Here is a 21,207-nt window from a genome sequence, read left to right as displayed (position 1 = left end):
CTGTAATTTAAATGGCATATTTATCATTGCTTTCTCAGTACCAGTGGATAACTTCTCCATCGGTGAAAGAACCATGCAAAGCTGCTAGACAGAAAAAGAGAACTATAATTTTGGGAAGTGGTTGAAAAGGAAAAGCTACTAATAGAATTGGTAACTCTTTCTTTTTTTAATGCTACTAGAACTTATACCCCTTATATATCTGGTGTGCTAAACTAAAACAGCCTTAATGGTTATTCCTTAACGGTTAATTATTTCCTTAACGGTTAGCTGTTAATATTATTTGTGTTTCTTATGGAACGCACCTAGGATGTTCCTGACACATAGTTTTTAATATGTATTAGATATTAATTTTAATATGATAAAGCTCATGAAGTGACAAAATCCATATCCAGATATGAGGTCACCTTTTCTCCCTTTCTTGTGGGGTCCAGGCCTTAGGAAAGAGAGGGAAGCATGTGATGTGTCTAGTGACAACCCCAAAATCAAGTAGGCAGAGCCCTTGGCGCTTTACAGGTATGAATACATTTTTTTGTCATCACAACCCTGTGAACAGTGTTTTACAGCAGCGCAGGCAGGTTAGGGTCAGGTGCAGCGGGGAAGTGGGATCAGGCAGGAAAAGAACTTGGGGAGAGTCGGCGGGGAGGGCCGGTTCCAGGGCCTTTAGTAAGGAAACAACAAAAATCACAGATGATAATGACTGTTTTTTTCCAAATGCAGGAATCAGTGGAAAAACTAGAAAGGATCATGTTCAGAATTGTGATCAGTTGTGTCTAAATATGTAAAAGTCAGTTACTTTCCCATTCTCCAGAAATAACACTAAAAAACAAGGAAAGATCCCATTTACAATAGTCACAAAAATTAGTAAATATCTAGAAGTCAGTTCAGTGTTCACCTGAAAAAGTTAGTGCAAAAGGATAGATGAAACATTTTAAACATATATGTTAACATTAATAAAATATAATGTTAACATATGATCTATTAACATATAAAGCCACTGGCAGAAGGAAAGACAGATTGGTGGAAGAGTCCAGAAACTGGTCCCTGTTTACTTGAGAATTGTATTTTAACTTAGACAATTTTACAGTCTAACTTGACTTTTTGTCTAATTGACTGATTGAAGCATTGATAATTCATTTAAACAGAAATTAGATACTTGCATCACAGCATACACAAATTCTAGTCAGTCGAAAAGGTGCAAATGCAACTAAATGCAAGAAGCAAATATAAAATACAGGAGAGAATTTCTGAGTAAGTGCAGGGAGTACAGAAGCCTTCCTAAGTAAGCCATAAAACTCAGAAGCCATAAAGTAAAAGATATTTAATTACATGAAAATTTAAAACTTTTCTACAGTTCAAGACGTAAACAAAACAAAATGACAGACACAAAAGTTTGGTAAACAAAACAAAATGACAGACACAAAAGTTTGGTAGTGTATTAACATATAAAGGTTACTGTTGATATAGAGAAGAACCCACAAATAAATGAAAAAGGATAACCAAATTTTAAAAAGGCAGGGGCTGGTTTCTACCTGTATGAGCAAACAACTCAGAAGAAACACAGCTGGCTACTAGACAAATGAAGAGGGGCCAACTTCTTTAGGAAATGCAGATTAAAATCATGGGATTTTCTTCCCATCTGATGGGCAGAAATTCTAAAGACTGATAACATCTGGTGTAGACGAGGGAACAAGCACACTTTGCCTATGTTAAGTGTAATAAATGTGTTCAATTTTGGAGCAAGGTTTGCAGCATTCATCAAAGTTCAAAACTCTCTTGCTCTTTGTCCAAAGACTTTTACTTCTAGGCACCTGCCCTCTGCCAGTACTCTGCCTTGCACAGAAGTGTGCATAAAGTCAGGTACCCGCAAGTCCAATGAGGGATACTTATGTAATGGGGAAAATCTAGAGACAACCCGGATGTCTTTCAGGAGGGGTCTGATGAAGGAAATTAGGATCCATCCATGGTATGGAGTAACGTGTGTGTGGAGAACGGGGAAGGTCTGTGAGCAAACTGGGAATATGACCTGATATATCATCAGGTTAAAAGGAAAAAGAGCAGGTGTAGAAAAGGATATGTCTATTATTCCACTTAGAAACCCACAGTGTTTGTATTTGTAAATACTATATATGTATATATGTACATATGGAAACACGCATATATACACGTATACACCTTTGTGTATCTGATCCTGAAAATGCACAAAACACTATTAAGGGCAACCACCTCTATGGAAGGGAATAGATCTTTATATTTTTACTCTAGTTTTCCTAATCGTGTGCAAATTTAGAGTTAATTTTTTATTTCAAAGTTAGGCAGTCAGGAGAGGCCTAGTGACTCCTTTGTGGGCTTCTCTCACCACAGGATGCACTTTTCGTGTCCTTCCTGTTTCTGGTTTGTCTTTTGGAGCAGACACCACTGAAATGAGCATCTTGTCATCGCTTGCCAACTGCCTGCGGTTTTCTTGCGCCCTCCTAACCCTCACCACCTTTGTGAGATGCTGTTTCGCGCTGAGGTGGTGCCTTTCCCCTCACACACAACCCTCTGGTACCTTGGGGAGTCCCGGGATTTCTCAGTGGGCATTCTAGAATACTCATCCCAGAGATACAGTGGGTTTTTCAGCCAGAAGCATTTGGGGAAAACTGTTCCTGTATGAATTATCCTCTTGGGAGTTCACAAATCACCGGAGCTCTTGAGACGCTCTAGGAAGTTGAGTCAAGAAACCCGTGTAGCCCTGTTAATTCAGGATTTCCTAAATTTCTATGACTGACTGTGGCACTGCTTTTCCAGTCACAACCATCCTTGTCAGCTTCCCTGATAGACTCCCTGGGGAGTGCTGCTCAGACTCTGGCCTGGAAACTTTGTAGTCCCAGGATTACCCTCTGCTTCCACGCCCACCCGGCACCCTGCTAGCGCTCTGTCAGCCTGGCACCTTCTCCCTGCCCCCAACTCATTCAGGCCACAAGCCCTGCCCTTGCTCTGGGATTTAGTGATAACGCCTGGGAGCGGTGGCCCAGCACAGCCCATGGCAGTGCTCGGTGTGGCTCACAGGTTTTAAAACACACAATTTGAGCCCTTACTGGAACATGGGAAGATGATTTAAATCCAGAAGTCTTGTTTCATAATCCCCGTGTCTCTGAAAGTGGGAGAAACAGACTGGGAGGGCCGTATGTTTCAAGCAAAAGGGAGACTGTTTCTCTGTGGTAGTAAAGAACAGGCTCTCACAGTTAACAGGTAACGTAGGGAGTTTGTGCTGAGTCTGTCATGTTGGGCCTGTTATACTCATTTATATGACCGTTGCGTCCCTATTGGCATTTGCATTTACTGCCCAAGCTTGAAACTCCCCAGTGTCCCTGTGTTGGTCACGAGCCCTAATTCTATTGACCTAGAAAGTTCTTTGTGGGAGCTTTCTAGCAGGCCTCTCCCCCAGTGTCCCCACCCTCCAGCCCCTATGTCCTAGTGCTTTTTCTAAAATGCACAACTCCTTGTTGTGCAGACCTGATTGCTCCTCGTTGCTCCAAGATCCTATCGATCCAGTTCCCAGGAGAGCATGTCCGCAGGGCCCTCTGCGGTCTGCAGTCCTGCCCCCAGCCAGGCACCCAGCACCCCAGGTGCTGCAGAGAACTTGCTGGTGTCCCCCGTGCCTTGGCAGAGACAGCTCTCTGCCAGATGCCATTCCTTTGTCTCCCCCTGTCCTGACCCCTTTCACCTCCCTTCGTCTGAAACCATCAATCTTCCTCAGGCAGAGGTACTTGCTCAGCTCTGTGCTTCCACAGTGCTTGTCCTGTGGAATTTGAATTCCCTCCACAGCCCTCTTGCTAGGTTGGGAGCAGCTGATTCCCCTTCACCTTTTTCTTCCTTCCCTCAGCTCCACAGCAGGGACACTCTCGGGCACCGTGCAAATTTAATCTTCAATTTCTAGTTGTTATGACACTGTTGATGTGATGATACTATCTACGTTCACAGTTGGTTGGATAAATGTGCGGGGGATGACTGTAAATACAGATTCTTTGTAAATCCAGGTTCCTAATTCTTCCCCCTTTTAATATTTTTCCCCTTAAATCATGTGTCCTTTTTGCTGCTCCAGCTCTATGATTGGACTGTCACCTGGGGAGCCTGAGGCAGCACAGTATCAAAGAGGGTCGACACTAAATTTTTATTTATTTTATTTATTTATTTATTCATTCATTTATTTTGCGTTACGCGGGCCTCTCACTGTAGTGGCCTCTCGCGTTGCGGAGCACAGGCTTTGGACGCGCAGGCTCAGCGGCCATGGCTCACGGGCCCACCCGCTCCGCGGCATGTGGGATCCTCCCGGACCAGGGCGCGAACCCGTGTCTCCTGCCTTGGCAGGCAGACTCTCAACCACTGCGCCACCAGGGAAGCCTGACACTCAATTTTTGATGTAAATGTCAACCAGAATATCTACTAGGTGTGCAAAGGAGGCCCAGAATTCAGTCTCAAAGCCTATTACCAGATACTTGGTTTCCCTGCTTGTGTCTCTTCTGTTTGTCAACGTGCACTTGACTCCTATTAACCTTAACAGGAATTATGTGTGTGCCTTGAGGGGCGAGCCTGACTTTTAATGGGGGCTTCCTCACATTGCTTTTCTTTGATGTTTACTTTTTTTTTGCGGTACGCGGGCCTCTCACTGTTGTGGCCTCTCCCTTTGCGGAGCACAGGCCACGAACGCGAAGGCTCAGCAGCCATGGCTCACGGGCCCAGCATGTGGGATCTTCCCGGACCGGGGCACGAACCCGTGTCCCCTGCATTGGTAGGCGGACTCTCAACCACTGCGCCACAGGGAAGCCCTTTGCTGTTTACTTTTAATGAATCCAACCCTTTAGAGGTGGAAGAATAAGACAGGATGTGTTTGAGAAAATGGAGAGAGTTATTACATATTTTCCTTGTTATCCAGAATAGCATGTCAGCTCTTCTTCTGTTTGTCTCCTTTGGTTGTGAGTGGAAGATAATTTTGGCTTGCTCACTTTCCAAATCAGAAACTGAAGTCAAATACTAACGTATCCTAGATAAAACTTGACTCATTCATTTTTTTTTTTTTTGTGGTACGCAGAAGAGCAAAACAATAAATCCTGATAACATAGAAAAAATAGATAATAAAGATATGAGCAGAACTTAATAAAATAGAAAAAAGTATAAAATTGAGGTGATTTAGTAAGTCAAAAGAATATTCTTTGAAAATATTTTAAAAACACACTTTGATTAAGTAAAACAAAAACATAACTAAATAATATACAGAAAGAATCAGGACAATGTTATAGTAGAGAATATATGAAATGCCAGTAAATTTGAACATTTATGTAAAGTGGCAATTTCCTAGCTCCTAAAGTTTACCAAAACTGACACAAGAGGAAATTTATAGCTGGAGTTCTTTCACCAGTAAAGGAATTAAGTCAATAGTTTACAATCTTTCACCAAGAAAATACCAGACCCAGCCAGATCATTTGGGAGGTGAATTCTATCAAACTTCTATTAAACAGATAGCATCAATATTAATAAAGAAAAACTTCTAGAGAGTAGCAAACGAAGAATGCTCCTTTATTCATCTTATGAAGTCTATATAATCCTAATACTGAAAATAGATTAAGACTGTGAGGAAAAAGAAATTTACAGGTCAAATTTACTTGTAAATATAAAAGCAAAAATTTTAAACTATGATATTAGCTACCCAAGTTCACTAGAGTAAGAAAAAGCATGAGCAAGTTAGGTCATCCAATGAATGAAAAGGTAGTTTAATGTCAAGAATATATATCAATAGATTGAAAACACCACATTTTCTTTCTTTCATCTGTCTCTTTAAAAAATTGATAAATACTTATACTGATCTCTCTTGTACTAGGCACTGTGCTAAGTCACTTACATATTTACTCCTTTAAACCTTCTATCATCCCTGGGGAAAACTTCTATTTTGCTTCCATTTCTTAGCTAAGACTCTAACCCCCAGGAAAGTGAAGCAACATTTGTAAGTTTTTGTGGATGGTCAGTGATGGGACCAGTACAGGAACATCCAAAGTCTGTGCTTGGAAACAGTTCCCCATGTTGACACTCACATTACAGATGAAAGGAAAGGAACCATGCACTTACCATATAGATTAAATCTCACATTACACTTTAAAGGAAAGGAACCATGCACTTACATTATAGATTAATACCCACATAACAGGTTAAAGGAAAAAGAAACATGTGCTTCTCTCAAAAGTTGGAAAGAAAGCATATCCATTTCCAATTATATTTCCCAATTTCTTTTGCTTGTTTTCTCACCTTTGTAGTGCATGAGGAAAATTTTAATTCTTATATAATTAAATGTATCCTTTTTTCTTTGTATCTTAGAAAGGTATTCCTCATGAATACTTTATTTCAAGTCTCCCAGGTTTCTGATACTTTTACAGTTTCATTATTTTTAAACTTTTAACTAATTTCTGTATCTAGAATTTAGTAATGATAGCCATATTTTCCCACTTTGGTTGAATAATTTTTGCTACTGATCCAAAATGTGAATTTTATTTTAATCTCAATTCCCTTATGCTCTTGCATCTAGTTTTAAGATGCTTCGTATTCCACTAGTTGTTTTGTCTATCTAAAACAAAATGCTACCTTAATTATAATGTAATTATAATATAATAAATATAATTAGTAAACATAATACCATATATAATAAATAGCATAATATAAAATAACAAAATATAATTTACCATATAATAAGGTCCAAGGAAAGCAAAACTATGCAATCACTTGAAATATACCCCAAAAGATATTTTATAAAATTCAATATTCATTAGTAATTTAAAAGAAAGAGTAAAATAGGGATTGATGAATGCTTCCAAAATAAGAAGAAATTATATGTCTAAAAAGGAAAGAGGTAAATGATAAACTTTAGTAACACTGGCAATAAATGCAGGACAAGATGAAGATGCCTGATATAATCTTAAAGAAAAAGTATTATGTAACATTGTTTTTGCAGCACTGATGCGTTCAGTGAAAAGAGAAGCTCATAGAAAAGAGTATCTAGTTCTTCCTAATGTCTGTACACTTGTCCATTGCATGAACATAACAGCTTATTTAACCAATATGTTACTGATCTGCATCTGGATTTCTAGGTTTTCATGGAATTTTATTATGCACAATTGTTACAAACTCTAGGACTTCCTCTTATGTTTATATCTTTTGAAAGAAACAATATCTCCACAGATGATTTATCTGTGCTGGCTGCTAGCTGACTTTGGGTACTTCTCAGTTCTTCCTTTTACCTTCCTAGTCAATATGAAAATGGAAGAGAAGAAGGTCTCCTGTTTAGAGATGGTAAAAATAGATCTTGGTGATAAAGTCTTGGTGGTAAAAGCTAAAAGTATCAACCCAGAACAAATGTTTTTCCAGCTGTAGATATGTGTGATTCCCTTGGCTTGATTCAGTAGAGGATGTAATAAGACAAGACTGTAGAATCTGCCATCAAAGTGCTTCCAGTAGGATGAGCTAAGTCAAGTATGGTGGCATATCTAATTCAAGACAAAATACAATGTCTCCTTTTCTCTCCTAGCAAAACTTGGTAGAGTGAATGTAGAAGTCACTGTATGCTTTTAATTAAAGGAACACAATAAATCTTGTATTGGAAGGTGAGTATTCTGGTCTCTTTGGGGAGATGAATTGGAAATTGTCTAGAAGAAGGAAAATTAGCTTAACCAAAGTTAAACTCATAAATAATTGAGCATTAATTAAATATCTGTGGTCTGTGTTTCTCTTTGATCATAATTTCTCACAATTTATAGACCTCTTTGATACTTGATTAATCCTTGTCAAAGATGCAGTTAACAATGATTATTACTGTGTATTAGGTTTTGCCTGGGCCCTGAAGAAACTATCCTAAATTACCAGTTATGATTGTCACTTGATTTCCTCACAGAGAACAATCAGAACTCCTTGTCTTAAGTGGCTTGGAATGTGAAACTAGTTAGGCTCTTAGATATTATTAGAGGACCCCACAGAGCCCATTGGTGAAAGATTGGAAAACATTGGGCTTCTTAAAATTAATTCTTGTAGTGTGTTACGAAAGGTGACTGAACCAAAAGGACAAGTGTTTCTGGTTCTGTTGTTAGCGTTCTCCATGGAAACATCACGGAAACTTCTGGACTCAATTTCCTTCCCCATGTGTGAATGTCACTGAAAATATCCAACTCCATTCTATCCCCATATAACTTCAGAAACTAAGCAAAATGAAGACTCAAAATTCATTTCAAATAATGAAATGAAGATATAATGTAGAATGGAACTGGGAAAATGCCTGGTTTAAATTCTGGAAAGTACCAACTATACAATTCTGGATAAGTTGCTTAATCTTGCTTAGTCTAATTTGATTCCCATCTCACAGGATGTTATGATGATTTATTTAATATCTTTGTATAACATACAGTGTTATGTAATTTCTTCTTGTTTTTCTTGTGTAAATTCATATCCTTAAGCAACTCACTGTAAACAGTAGTTACTTACTTAAATTACTCTTATCTTCTATTATCAGCTGAATTGTGTCCTGCTCAAGTTAATATGTGGAAGTCTTAACCCCCAATACCTTGTAATATGGCTGTATTTTGAGATAAGGCCCTTAAATAGGTAATTGAGGTCAAATGAGGTCACATGGGTGGGCTCTAATCCAATATGACTGGTGTCCTTATAAAAAGAAAATATTAGGACACAGACATGCACAGAGAGGAGACCTTGTGAAAATCAAAGGGAAACATGGCTTCTGCAAACCAAGAAGAGATACCTCAGAAGAAATCAATCCTGTTGACACCTTGTCTCAGATTTCTAGCCTCTAGACCTGTGAGTGAGTAAATTTCTGTTGTTTAATCTCTTCAGTCTCTGGTAGTTTGTCGTGGCAGCTCTAGGAAACTAATACAACTTTTTATGGCCTCCTTGTCTCAAGTTGAAAGTTCAATATTTGGCATCATAGCTTGGAAACAAAAATATCATCTAGATTCCTGTTGTAGTCTTTCTTCCCCATTCTCATTGCTAGTAATTTCCATATTTGGGTTTGTTTTCTGTATCTTGTAAACAGAGCATTACGCTCATTTCTAGTCTTACTGCTAATATACAATAAATGTGCAGATACCGAATAGATTTTGGAGAAGTGCAACATATAGTTGGTACATGTGTGTATGTGTGTGTATTCATATAGTTTATACTTTTTCTCTATTTTCTTCCTTTGGTGTGAGCTAAGATTCTCTGCTTTTGTGATTAGTACTCCTGAATATTAATCCCTGAATTTAATTCACCAAAAATTGTCCAAAAAAATAATAATATGGGGAAAGAGAGAGTGATAGAGGGAGAAGAACAAACAATCAGGCAAGGGCAGTACTGTGAATTATTAGGTTCTTATTAATAAGATTATGTTAGTCTAGAGGAAATGACTGTAAATATCATCAGTGAGCCCAGTTAGTCTTTACTGACTGCTAGACACATCCCTGAGTTCTGTTCTTAGTCTCCAACTTGTATGATTACTACTGTCTGGAAGTATTATTTGGACAACTAAAGGTACTTAATGGAAAAGGAATATGTCTTTAGAGAATCAACAGTAATTTTTCTATCTGATTAAAAAGCAATGTCGACTGTCTGGAAACCTCAGTCATATTTGTAAGCAGGAAAGCATTGGCTATTAAAAGTGGATGATGTAAAGAAATGAGCAGAAACTTTGGCGATAGGTATACCTGGATTTAATTCTCACTTCTACCACTTGGCAGCTCGATAGCCTTAGGCAAGTTTCATACCTCCCTGAAATTCACTTAATTCAGTCTGTAAAATGGCATAATAACTTATAGCATCCTTTTAGGAATTTTAAATCAGTTATTGAAATAAAAGTACACAATATATAGACAAGTATGGATTCCTCAATAGGTGTTTGACCTTTCATTTCTCCAATATCCCACCCCCATCAAATAAAGAAAAATACTTTTTAAAATTTACGAATATTTCATTTTTCTAAAGTTAAAGCCATAAAAATAAAAATAATCAAATGGCCTACTATCATACCATTAGAAGAACAAAAAAATAGATGTTCATGAGAGTTCTAAATTAGAATACAAGTTTTCATTAGGCACCTGTTTATGTATGCTATTCTGCTCTTTGCAATAAATAATTAAATTTAAAAGACTTAATTCCTCACTTTTAAGACTTTATTAGTTTACAAATTACATATTGACCTATGCTAAATTTTATACCAACCCATGCTAATGAATTCAGTACAGAAAACAAAAAAACACTGCAGTCAAGCAAACTACACACACACACACACACACATACACACACACACACACACACACACACACACACACACATATATATTACTTAAATGCATTTATATCCTACCGTGTCTCATAAAGCAGTGTGGTAACTCACCGGAATACAGACAATCAAATATAATGGCAAAAGCACTTAATATAAACAGGGCCAAGGAAACATAGAAGATGAAGAAAAGATGAGGGAAATGTGAACAGGAGGAAGTGTAATTAATCGAGTTGTATGTTTTGACCTTAAGATTCTCTGTGTGGGGACTTCCCTGGTGGCACAGTGGTTGGGAATCTGCCTGCCAGTGCAGGGGACATGGATTTGAGCCCTGGTCTGGGAAGATCCCACATGCCACGGAGCAGCTAAGCCCATGTGCCACAACTACTGAGCCTGTGCTCTAGGGCCCATGAGCCACAACTACTGAAGCCTGCGTGCCACAACTACTGAAGCCCCAGCGCCTAGAGCCCATGCTCCGCAACAAGAGAAGCCACAGCAATGAGGAGCCCGCACACCACAATGAAGAGTAGCCCCCGCTCACCCCAACTAGAGAAAGCCCGTGTGCAGCAACAAAGACTCAACACAGCCAAAAATAAATAATAAATAAATTTATTTAAAAAAAAAGATTCTCTGTGGATAAAACAACATGTAAATAATTGGTTACAAAGCCACATTATTTGAAGATGCCAGACTGCACATTACAGTCTGACACAAAGGGACAGTACAGGAAAACTATTCAAAGATAAAGATTTTTAAATCTTTAGAGCAAGTATAATGAGCTCGACACACATTTCAACACTCCACATGTTAATCACACGTTCAAAGTATGTCTCAAAGTCATTGGAAATAGTTTCTGTCTCTGTCCCTGATATGTAAAACTGATCTGTGATGTGTAAAACTCAGGAGATATCGATATCCACTTTTTGGCAACTGAACAGGAAACAAAGTTGTTTTGCAGTGATAATAAAGAATGAAGTAAATGCAAAAGGATACAAAAGACAAAGTACTGAGGGAATGTATTAACAAAAGGAATCAAACTAAATTCTGGTGACCTGGGGCCTACGATTGTACACACTCCATGGAAATACCCCAGCCTAAATACTGGCATAAGAGGAAGGGTACTGCGAAGCCCATCACAGTATCGTCCTTTTAAATGTCCCTTTCAAGGTTGGCTCCACTCAACACTGAGTATAGGAAATCTTCCCATCAGGCAGAAACGCTGGCTACCCAATGACTGACCAAGAAATTAACACACTAATGAATAAATGATGCTAATTTCTATCCCTGACAACGGGAAACAGCACACACTCTGTGTCAATGGTATGTCCTCTTTCTGACTTTTCTAAATGGTAAAATATGTTTATCCCTTCATTGCTTTATATCATGTGTGGCAGGCATGATGGGAAATGGCTGCCAATGGTTCTGTTATTGATTTCTACCTTCATTTCACTGTGGCTAAAGATACTTTGTATGATTTCAATTTCTTAAAAATGTATTGGTACTTGTATTGTGGCCTAACATATGGTCTTTCCTGGAGAATGTTCCATGTGTACTTGAGAAAAATGTGTATTCTGCTGTTGTTGAGTGGAGTGATCTATGTATGGCTGTTAGGTTTAGTTGGTTAAATGTGTTATTCAGTCCCCCTACCTCTCTACTGATCCTCTGTCTAGATGTGTTATCCATTATTGAAAGCAAGGTATTGATCTCCAACTATTATTTTAGAACTATATATTTCTTCCTTCAATTCTGTCATGTTTGCTTCACATATTTCAGGGTTGTTTGGTACATATATGTTTATAGTTGTTATATCTTCTTGATAGATTGAACTTGTTATCAACATATAGTGGCCTTTTCCTCTTGTGATAGTTTTTGATTTAAAGTTTATTTTGTGTGATATTAAAGTAGCCATCCCAGATCTATCTTCCTTCCTTCCTTCCTTCCTTCCTTCCTTCCTTCCTTCCTTCCTTCCTTCCTTTTTCTCTCTCTTTCTTTCTTTTTTTTTTTTACTATTTGCATGGGATATTTTAGTCTATGCTTTAACTTTCAACCAACTTGTGTCTTTTGAAATCAAGTGAGTTTTTTGCGGACAGCATATACTTGGATTATGGTTGTTTTTAAATTCCATTCTGCCAATGTTTATATTTTTATTGGAGAGCTTAATCCACTTACTTTTTCAAAAATTACTGATGAGGAAGAACTTAATTCTGTCTGTTTCCTGCTTGTTTTCTGTATGTCTTATGAATTTTTTGTCCCTCATTTACTGCATTACTGACTTCTTCTGTGCTTAGCCGATTTTCTTGTAGTGAACTCTTGATTCCCTTTTCATTTCTTTTTGCATATAGTCTATTGATATTTTCTTTGTGGTTATCAAGAAGATTACATTTACCATTCTAAAGTTAAAACAATATAATTTGAATTGAAACCGACTTCAGTAGCACACAGAAACTCTGTTCCTTTACAGTTCCATTCCTCCTCTTTACATTATTGTTGTCACAAATTACACCTTTATACTTTGTGAGCCCAATAACATGGATTTATGATTATTTTATGCATTTGTAGTTTCAATCATATAAGAAATAAAAAGTAGAGTTACAGGCCAATAACACAATACTGGCTTTAGTATTTGCCCATGGATTTATCTTTACTGGAGATTTCTATTTCTTTATACAGCTTCAAGTTGCTGTCTAGTGTCCTTTCATTTCAACCTGAAGGTTCAATTTAGCATTTCTCATAGGGCAGTGGTAGGAAGTTGTAAAACAAACACCCTCAGCCTTTGTTCATCTGGGAATGTGTTAATTTCTCCCTAAGTTTTGAAACCAGTTTGGCCAAATATAGAATTCTTGGTGGACAGTTTTTTCTTTCAGCACTTTAAATATGTCTGGCCTCTTGCTTCTGTCATTTCAGATAGGAAATTAGCTATTAATCTTTTTGAGGATCCCTGCTTTGTAACAAATTTCTTTTTTCTTTCTCCTTTGGGAGAAAAGATTCTTTCTCTGTCTTTTGGCTTCTGAGAGTTTGATTATACTGTTTCTTGTTGTGGGGTTATTTGAGTTTCTCTTAGTCCTGAAATCAGCCAAAGATTTACGGCAACCAAACACATGCTGAACCAGGGAAGAGGCAATTTGAAAATGGCAGGAAAGCTCTGTGGCATTTTTACTTGCCCTTGCCCCATCCACTGTTAGTGTAGTGATGGTCTTAAAGTGGTGGAGTCTTAATGCAGTGATAGTCTTAAAGTAGCAGCAGACCATTCCTAGTATGGGACCCTCAATCCTGCTTCAGGAGGGAGCAGAAGAGACTGTACACTCAGATTATTATGTGTATCTGTTCTAACCTGTCTGGGAGCTACCTGAAGGACTGACACAAGATGCTTATCTCTGTCTTAGCTAACTTGGAACACAGTCTGGAGAAGCAGCGGTCATTGCTCAAAAAAAGTGCAAGGTGAACTAACAAAGCACAGAAGGCTGGGGCAGAAGACTGTGCATTGAAATACAATAGACCACATAAGATGCAGGAGCAAAAGTTGGGGGAGATTCTTTGGGAACTTAGAACATACAAAAAGTACATGTGTCCAGAGAAATTAAGAAAGCCACATGCATACTCAAGATAAGATGCATGTTCTGAAAACACCAAAGGAGTCTCTAAGTTTTTACCATGGGCTGAGCCCTGAACTCAATGCAGGTCAGCTAAATCTTGAAGGAGTGACCCAGCAATCTGCACACTGGGGAGAGGTGTGTGGTTTTGATGTGCTCGTGTATATTTGTTTTTGTTTGTTTTAGGTGCAGAAATCCAAGGAAATCTCTGTCAAAACATTAGCTAAACATGAACTAAAGGAACAGAGACTTCAGTGCCTACATATGATAAGGAATACAGTCATTGCAAAAATAGTTTGGAAAGGTCCCTAAACAAACAGACTACTACAGCCTTCAACAATCAAAAGCCTGGAAAACCCTGGGAAAGTGGGAGAATTTGATTTCCATAGACACCACATTATAATATTTGAAAGCCAAATTTTCAACCAAAAATATCACAAGGTATACAAAGACATGGAAAGGTATGGTCCATTTAAGAAAACAAATTACAGCCACAAGGCACAGGGATATTAGCTCGGTGCTTTGTGACAGCCTGGAGGGGTGGGATGGGGAGAGTGGGAGGGAGGGAGAAGCAAGAGGGAAGACATATGGGAACATATGTATATGTATAGCAGATTCACTTTGTTATAAAGCAGAAACTAACACACCATTGTAAAGCAATTATACCACAATAAAGATGTTAAAAAAAAAAAAAGAAAACAAATTAATTGATGAAACCATCCCTAAGGAAGCCCAGACTTTTCTCAATTGCATATTCTTGCCTCCTTTGTCATAGATTCATTGACCATAAGTGCATGGGTTTCTTTCTGGGCTCTCTATTCCGTTCCAGTGATCGATGTTTTTGTGCCAATACCATACTGTTTTGATTACTGTAGATTTGTAGCACAGTCTGAAGCCAGGGAGCATGATTCCTCCAGTTGTGTTCTTCTTTCTCAAGATTGTTTTAGCTATTCAGGATCTTTTGTGTTTCCATACAAACTTTAAAATTATTTGTTCTAGGTCTGTGGAAAATGCCCTTGATATGTTGATACAGACTGCATTGAATCCGTAGATTTCCTTGGGTATGATGGTCATTTTAACAATATTAATTCTTCCAATCCATGACCATGGTATACCTTTCCAGGTGTTTGTGTCATCTTTAATTTCTTTTATCAGTGTCATATAGTTTCCTGGGTACAGGTCTTTTACCTCCTTAGGCAGGTTTATTCTTAGGTATTTTATTCTTTTTTATGCAATTTTAAATGGTATTGTTTCTTAATTTCTCATTCTGGTAGTTAACTGTTAGTGTATAGAAATACAATAGATTTCTATATATAAATTTTGTATCCTGCAAATTTACCAAGTTCATTTTTGAGCTCTAATAGTTTTTTGTTGGTGCCTTTCAGATTTTCTATGTATCATGACATCTGCAAACAGTGACCGTTTTACTTTTTCCTTTCCATTTTGGAGTCCTTTTATTTATTTGCTTTTTCGTGTCTGATTGCTGTGGCTAGGACTTCCAAAACTACGTTCAATAAAAGTGGTGAGAGTGGGCATCCTTGTCTTGTTCCTGATCTTAGGGGAAATCCTTTCAGCTTTTCACCATTGAGTATGTTAGCTATGGGCTTGTTATATATGGCCTTTATTATGTTGAGGTATGTTCCCTCTATGCCCACTTTCTGGAGAGTTTTTACCATGAATGGATATTGAATTTTTTTCAAAAGCTTTTTCTGAATCTATTGAGATGATCATACAGTTTTTAGTCTTCAATTTGTTACTGTGATGATAAGAGACCTAAGACAGCTACAGAGGCTAATTGACCTTTCCTTCCCTGAATGGGTAGGTATCCTTGTTCTGCCTTCTAATTGAGTTAGTATCTGAGTAAAGAACTGCCAGGTGTCATTTAGTTCACAATACACTGCTGTGGCAATGTAGAAATGAATTTGCCTAAGTCATTTGGCTTTTCTAAATTATAGTAAATGAATATACTGAATGAATACTTCAACTTAAGGAAATGTTCCTAAAGATACATTAATGTAGGCACTTCAGCGGAGAATTGAAAACAAAACAAAAAGTTCAGGTAAAGGGTTGAAATAAAAGTACACTCAGTTGTATCCAGTTTCCTCTTGTAAATCTCTCTTTTTAATTTGAGTGGACAGTCACTTGAGAATATCTGACTTGGGGCTAAGGAAATCTAAGCCTTCTTGGCCACACTGTATTCTCTTATGTCATTTAATAAAGACACCAGTTGTGTTGCTGAAAAAATAGTGGGAAAAATCAATCCCTCACATCCAAAGGGCAGCTCTTGAAAATATGTGGATTGTTGTAGTTATTTTGCTCTTCTGGCCTCAGAAGTTCTAATCTTAACCTTAGCCCCTCATGGAGAGAGACATTTTAAACGAACTCCCACATTACTCATTATGTGACTGTTGAATAAGAGAAACCCAGCTCTTTTCTTGTGCTTTCAGCCAGTTATCTTCTTCAAAAATTTGTTTGGATTGTTATACCTTAATCTTGCCTGGCAAGGGACTTATGGGAAAGTTCTTATTGTTTGAAAGTTTGGTGCCAGTATCTGCAAAGAAAGAAGAAAGTAAAGAAGGAAGGTTGTGTTTATCAAACATCCCAGTAGTGAAGGTGTATGAAATCAACTTTTGAAAAAGTTAATCTGTCAGAGTTTAGCCATATTATTACATTTTATTTTATTCATTGAAAATAAATAATTATCAATGAATCCTTTCTAGATTTTCTAGTTTCCCAAAGTTCCCTGTCTTCACATTCTAAGAGGAAAAATGGTATTTTAAGTCACTGCTCTCCACCTTATATTATTTATAATCACTCCTTATGACCTCTTCCTTCAAAGAAACGTGATCCTGAGAAGTGTCCTTTGTTTGTCTTTGTGGAATAAGTGATGGGGATGCATCCTGGAGACCTGTGAGATGTTTAAATTGTGGCATAATAAAACTAGGATGGAGAGTTCTGGAAAGATCTGGAAAGATGGCTGGTAGCGTGTGGCCAGATATGGGAGAAGAGAGATGTACAGAGAGAGGGAGAGGAAATTTTCAGAGGGAGAAAATTAAATAAATAATTAAATAAGTTTTGTTGTGTGGTGTGGGATGCAAGCCTTTCTCTCCCCCTTTCCTTCACAATCTCTTTGTTAAAGACTGTTTTTCATTATTTTTACTAAGATAGGATTTGCCGTTTTGTTTGGATACTGAGAATGGACCCATGGAAACAGTTACATTTGGGTTATCTCTGACTATATTTAATGAAGAACATAAATATTGGCCACACTATCTCTGCACATGCTATCACCATGCCTTTTTTGTTCTCTGTTCATATATCTAAGTCCTCTTCTTTCTTTAAGGTCAATCTCAAATCTCATCTGAAATGTACATTTATTAATAGATTCAACCCATAATGAACTGTCCCTTCTTTGTCCTCCTTAGGCTCTGATTATTTATCAAAACTCATTTTTGAACTTAGAAACTGGCCAATATGATATATTAGTTACTTCAACAACGTATGTTATATCCTCAACACAGTTATAAGCTTTTGTGGGGCTGGGATCATACATTCTGTAATTTTTCTCAGTACTTACACTTACTTTGATAAAAAGCGCATTCATTCATCTAAACATCATTTATTGAGTGTTAATTAAATATCTCAACTCAGTAAATATTGTTTGAATAAATGCATGCATGAATGAGGGAGTATGCAATAGGTAGCCTAATGTACTGCCCAATGTGAAAAAAACAAAAACATAAACACAAAAGCAAGCCAAAAAGTTGACCAGGACTTACTGTAAAATATCCTGCTTTTTGTTGGATGATGCCATGAAAATCAAGATGCTCCTGAAAGGTCTTAATAGCTGACCAAGAATAGTAAACAATTGAAATTCTCTCAGGCTTATTCAACCCTATCACTGGACACATTTATACCTCTCAGGAATGTTATTAAAAGAAGAGATTAATAAAGCTTTTGTAGATGAGTTGATAAATCTCTATTTAAATCTTCATTTCCTCCTAGGTTTTCTCTATTTTGGGTTTCCAAAAGATTTCAATAAACCACAGGATAATTAAAAATTAGACATTATCTTTCTTACCTTCACGTTTTTTGATGATAAACACCTTTTTATTGTCTCCATAGTGCTGCCCAATTTCCACCAGTACAGTTCTTAAGTGAATTTTGCTCTGGATGTTGGGATATAAGATGTAAATGAATTGTTTGTATATGTTTTAGAATTCTTCAAAAGGGCCTGGCCATGGAAATGCATTGAATATTACTTAAATAACTAAAGTAACTTCCTCAGAATTATTATTCTATTCTGGTTAGGATACTATCTGCTGTGGTTTGTTAAAATTTCCCTTTAGAGTGGTTTTAATTTTGTTTTTGGTAGGGTCCTAGGATTTATTGCCACACCCATCCTGCATCTGTTTTTCTTTGAATTATTCTCCTTGCAGTTTCTGATTCATACAGGGCCTTACAGGTTAGTGACAACCTGGCCATCACAACTGTGGGAAGGACAGGCCTACTTTTCAGAGGTGTTGATGTTTTCTGTACCTGGTTTTCAAGAGATACCAATCTTCCTCACCACCTCCCTTGGCCCTCTTAATGGACTAAGAAGTTCCTCATGAAATTTCTGTAGGATATCTGTACCAACTTCTCAATATTGTTCCATCCTGAGTCTAAATTCCTGGCCTCAAGGTAATGTTAGATTTCTAGCTCCAGCCCCTATTTACATAAGGCCTATACTAAGGAATAGAACCCATAGACATCAGTCTGCTCTTATTTCTCTGGATTTAATTTCTCTGTTACTTTCTGAAACATGCAGTGTTCCTTTCTTTATTTTAATCTCAGCTATGTGCTTTTAATTTTTTTCAAAATTGACCCAGAATTTACATGTGTCTCCAGTAAGAGTACATTAAATTGAGCTTAGTCTGCTATTCTACTGGCATATTTGAGATCCAGATAATTTGCTACTTAACTGGATTCAATTACCTATATATTTCAGGCATCTAAAACTCACCATGTTCCAAAGTTCCCTCCTTATTGTTAGTAATTTTCTTGGGACTCTGGAAGACATTAAATGGAATAAAGTTAGTGAGTGGCCCAGGAATGCCTGAAAGTTTGTTTGTCAGAGTGGCCAGGGAAAGTTAAGCAAGGAAGAAAACCAAATGAAAAACAGAATCACATTATTATGGCTGAGTTTACTCCCAAGATTCCATGCAGAGCTCTCTGTAGAGCTGGGTTGGGTTATAACTTATGCCAGAGCTCTACGTGGGGCTGACACCGTCTCATGCCAAGCTCTCAGTTCTGAGCTAACGTCCTCTCTGGTCCACTCTATGGAGGGGAAACTTTGGAGGAATGACCAATGTGTTCCACGGTGTAGGAAGAGGGAAATTGTGAACGTGACTTTTTAAATTGTGGAGGAAGTAACCACTGTAAATGTGCCTTGAACTATGTTGTTTAATTTGACCAGTCAGATCAGTGACTTTCCCCTTGAATGAAATGCTGCTACATATATGAGCAGAAAACAAAACTGGTATAAGGAATAGATAGCTAGAGGGAAGCAGCCGCATAGCACAGGGAGATCAGCTTGGTGCTTTGTGACCACCTAGAGGGGTGGGATAGGGAGGGTGGGAGGGAGGGAGATGCAAGAGGGAAGAGATATGGGGACATATGTATATGTATAACTGATTTACTTTGTTATAAAGCAGAAACTAACACACCATTGTAAAGCAATTCTACTTCAATAAAGATGTTAAAAAAAAAACTGGTATAAAGAGATGGAGAGACTGGGAATTTTATTTTCCCACCAATTAACTTTTCTGCTGACCATAACCTTCCCTTTGAGCCTCCTAGACCTTGGGGATGATCGCAACCCCTTGGGTTGGGTGATGGCAACCCCATCTTCACTAGAACCTCTATAGTTAACTTTGATTTTTCCCACTCCGTCTATCCATCCCATGTATGCAGTCAGACATCTGATCTTGGACTTTTACTGACAAAATATGCTTGAATATAACCATTTCTTTTCACTCCCACTGCTACTGCTATTGTCACTGCCTTAACTAGGGCTTTATCTTTAAGTTCTTTATATAAATATATAAATATCTATATATAAATAAAATATACAAATAAATAAAATATAATATTCTGATGATTTTAAAGTATTTTATTGATAAAGACTTTTCCTGATAAAGATACACAATGTCTTATATAAATATTTGTGTATTATCTGTTCTTTTCTTAGAATTTTAGTCATATGATTCTATCTCTTGGTATGTCTAGAACTTTTTGATTGAATGGCTATTTTATTTGGCTTTTTTTTGTTTTTCTCAGTGGAAACGTTGTTTTGCTTCAAAATATTTTATACTACCTGGAAGTAGCAAATCTTCAAATTACAATTTTTTAAATGCTTTCAAATATCAATACTATAGGTGTCACAAAATCTAGAAAAATGACATTTAAAAATTAACTACTGCCAGATGTGTCTCTATAAAACTTTTTCCCCACTCTTATCTATATATTCTTTAACTGCCTCCTCATATGACAGTTTATCTATTTTAGAAATAAAATTTTAAGAAATAAACTTTATAGTTTATAGACATAGATTTCTTTTAACATGGTTGATTAGAATTTGCTTTTAGTTATTAATAGTTTAGAAAAGTTTATTTCAGCTTCACAATTTATTATTGATAATGTCACATTAATTTTCATTGTTAACTTTAAGAAAACCTCTATGGATTACTTCCTCATAAATATTTACTATTATAAATGCATTACTGATTTCAGTACTGCTATAGGTTTGTGCATAACAGGAATTCTGATAAAATACTCATTCACATCATTCCATTACACACATTATTGATGGAATATATTCTTTCTTTCTTTCTTTCTTTCTTTCTTTATTTTTGGCTGTGTTGGGTCTTTGTTGCTGTGCACAGGCTTTCTCTAGTTGCAGCAAGTGGGAGCTACTCTTTGTTGCGGTGCGCAGGCTTCTCATTGCGGTGGCTTCTCTTGTTGCAGAGCACAGGGTCTAGGCACGCAGGCTTCAGTAGTTGTGGCTCGCAGGCTCAGTAGGTGTGGCTCACGGGCTCTAGAGCACAGGCTCCGTAGTTGTGGCGCACGGGCTTAGTTGCTCCACGGCATGTGGGCTCTTCCCGGACCACGACTTGAACCCGTGTCCACTGCATTGGCAGGTGGTTTCTTAACCACTGAGCCATCAGGGAAGCCCCTGGAGTATATTCTTGAGAGAAGAAAATTTCCGTTTTGACTAAGCATTGATGAGAACTGAATCTTTGACTTATCTTTCACATGCCTGATGATTGAAATAATTTTCCACAGAATA

At 37.4% G+C, this 21,207-nt stretch overlaps 1 pseudogene; it reads left to right on the top strand.

Moving 5' to 3' along the window:
- LOC136137536 (centrosomal protein of 78 kDa-like) overlaps positions 1 to 21,207 on the top strand; it is a 157,851-nt pseudogene that overhangs the window by 12,165 nt on the left and 124,479 nt on the right.

Source organism: Phocoena phocoena, chromosome 18 (genome assembly GCF_963924675.1).
Source record: "Phocoena phocoena chromosome 18, mPhoPho1.1, whole genome shotgun sequence".
NCBI classification, from domain to species: domain Eukaryota; kingdom Metazoa; phylum Chordata; class Mammalia; order Artiodactyla; family Phocoenidae; genus Phocoena; species Phocoena phocoena.
This window is presented reverse-complemented; position numbering and strand designations above follow the sequence as displayed.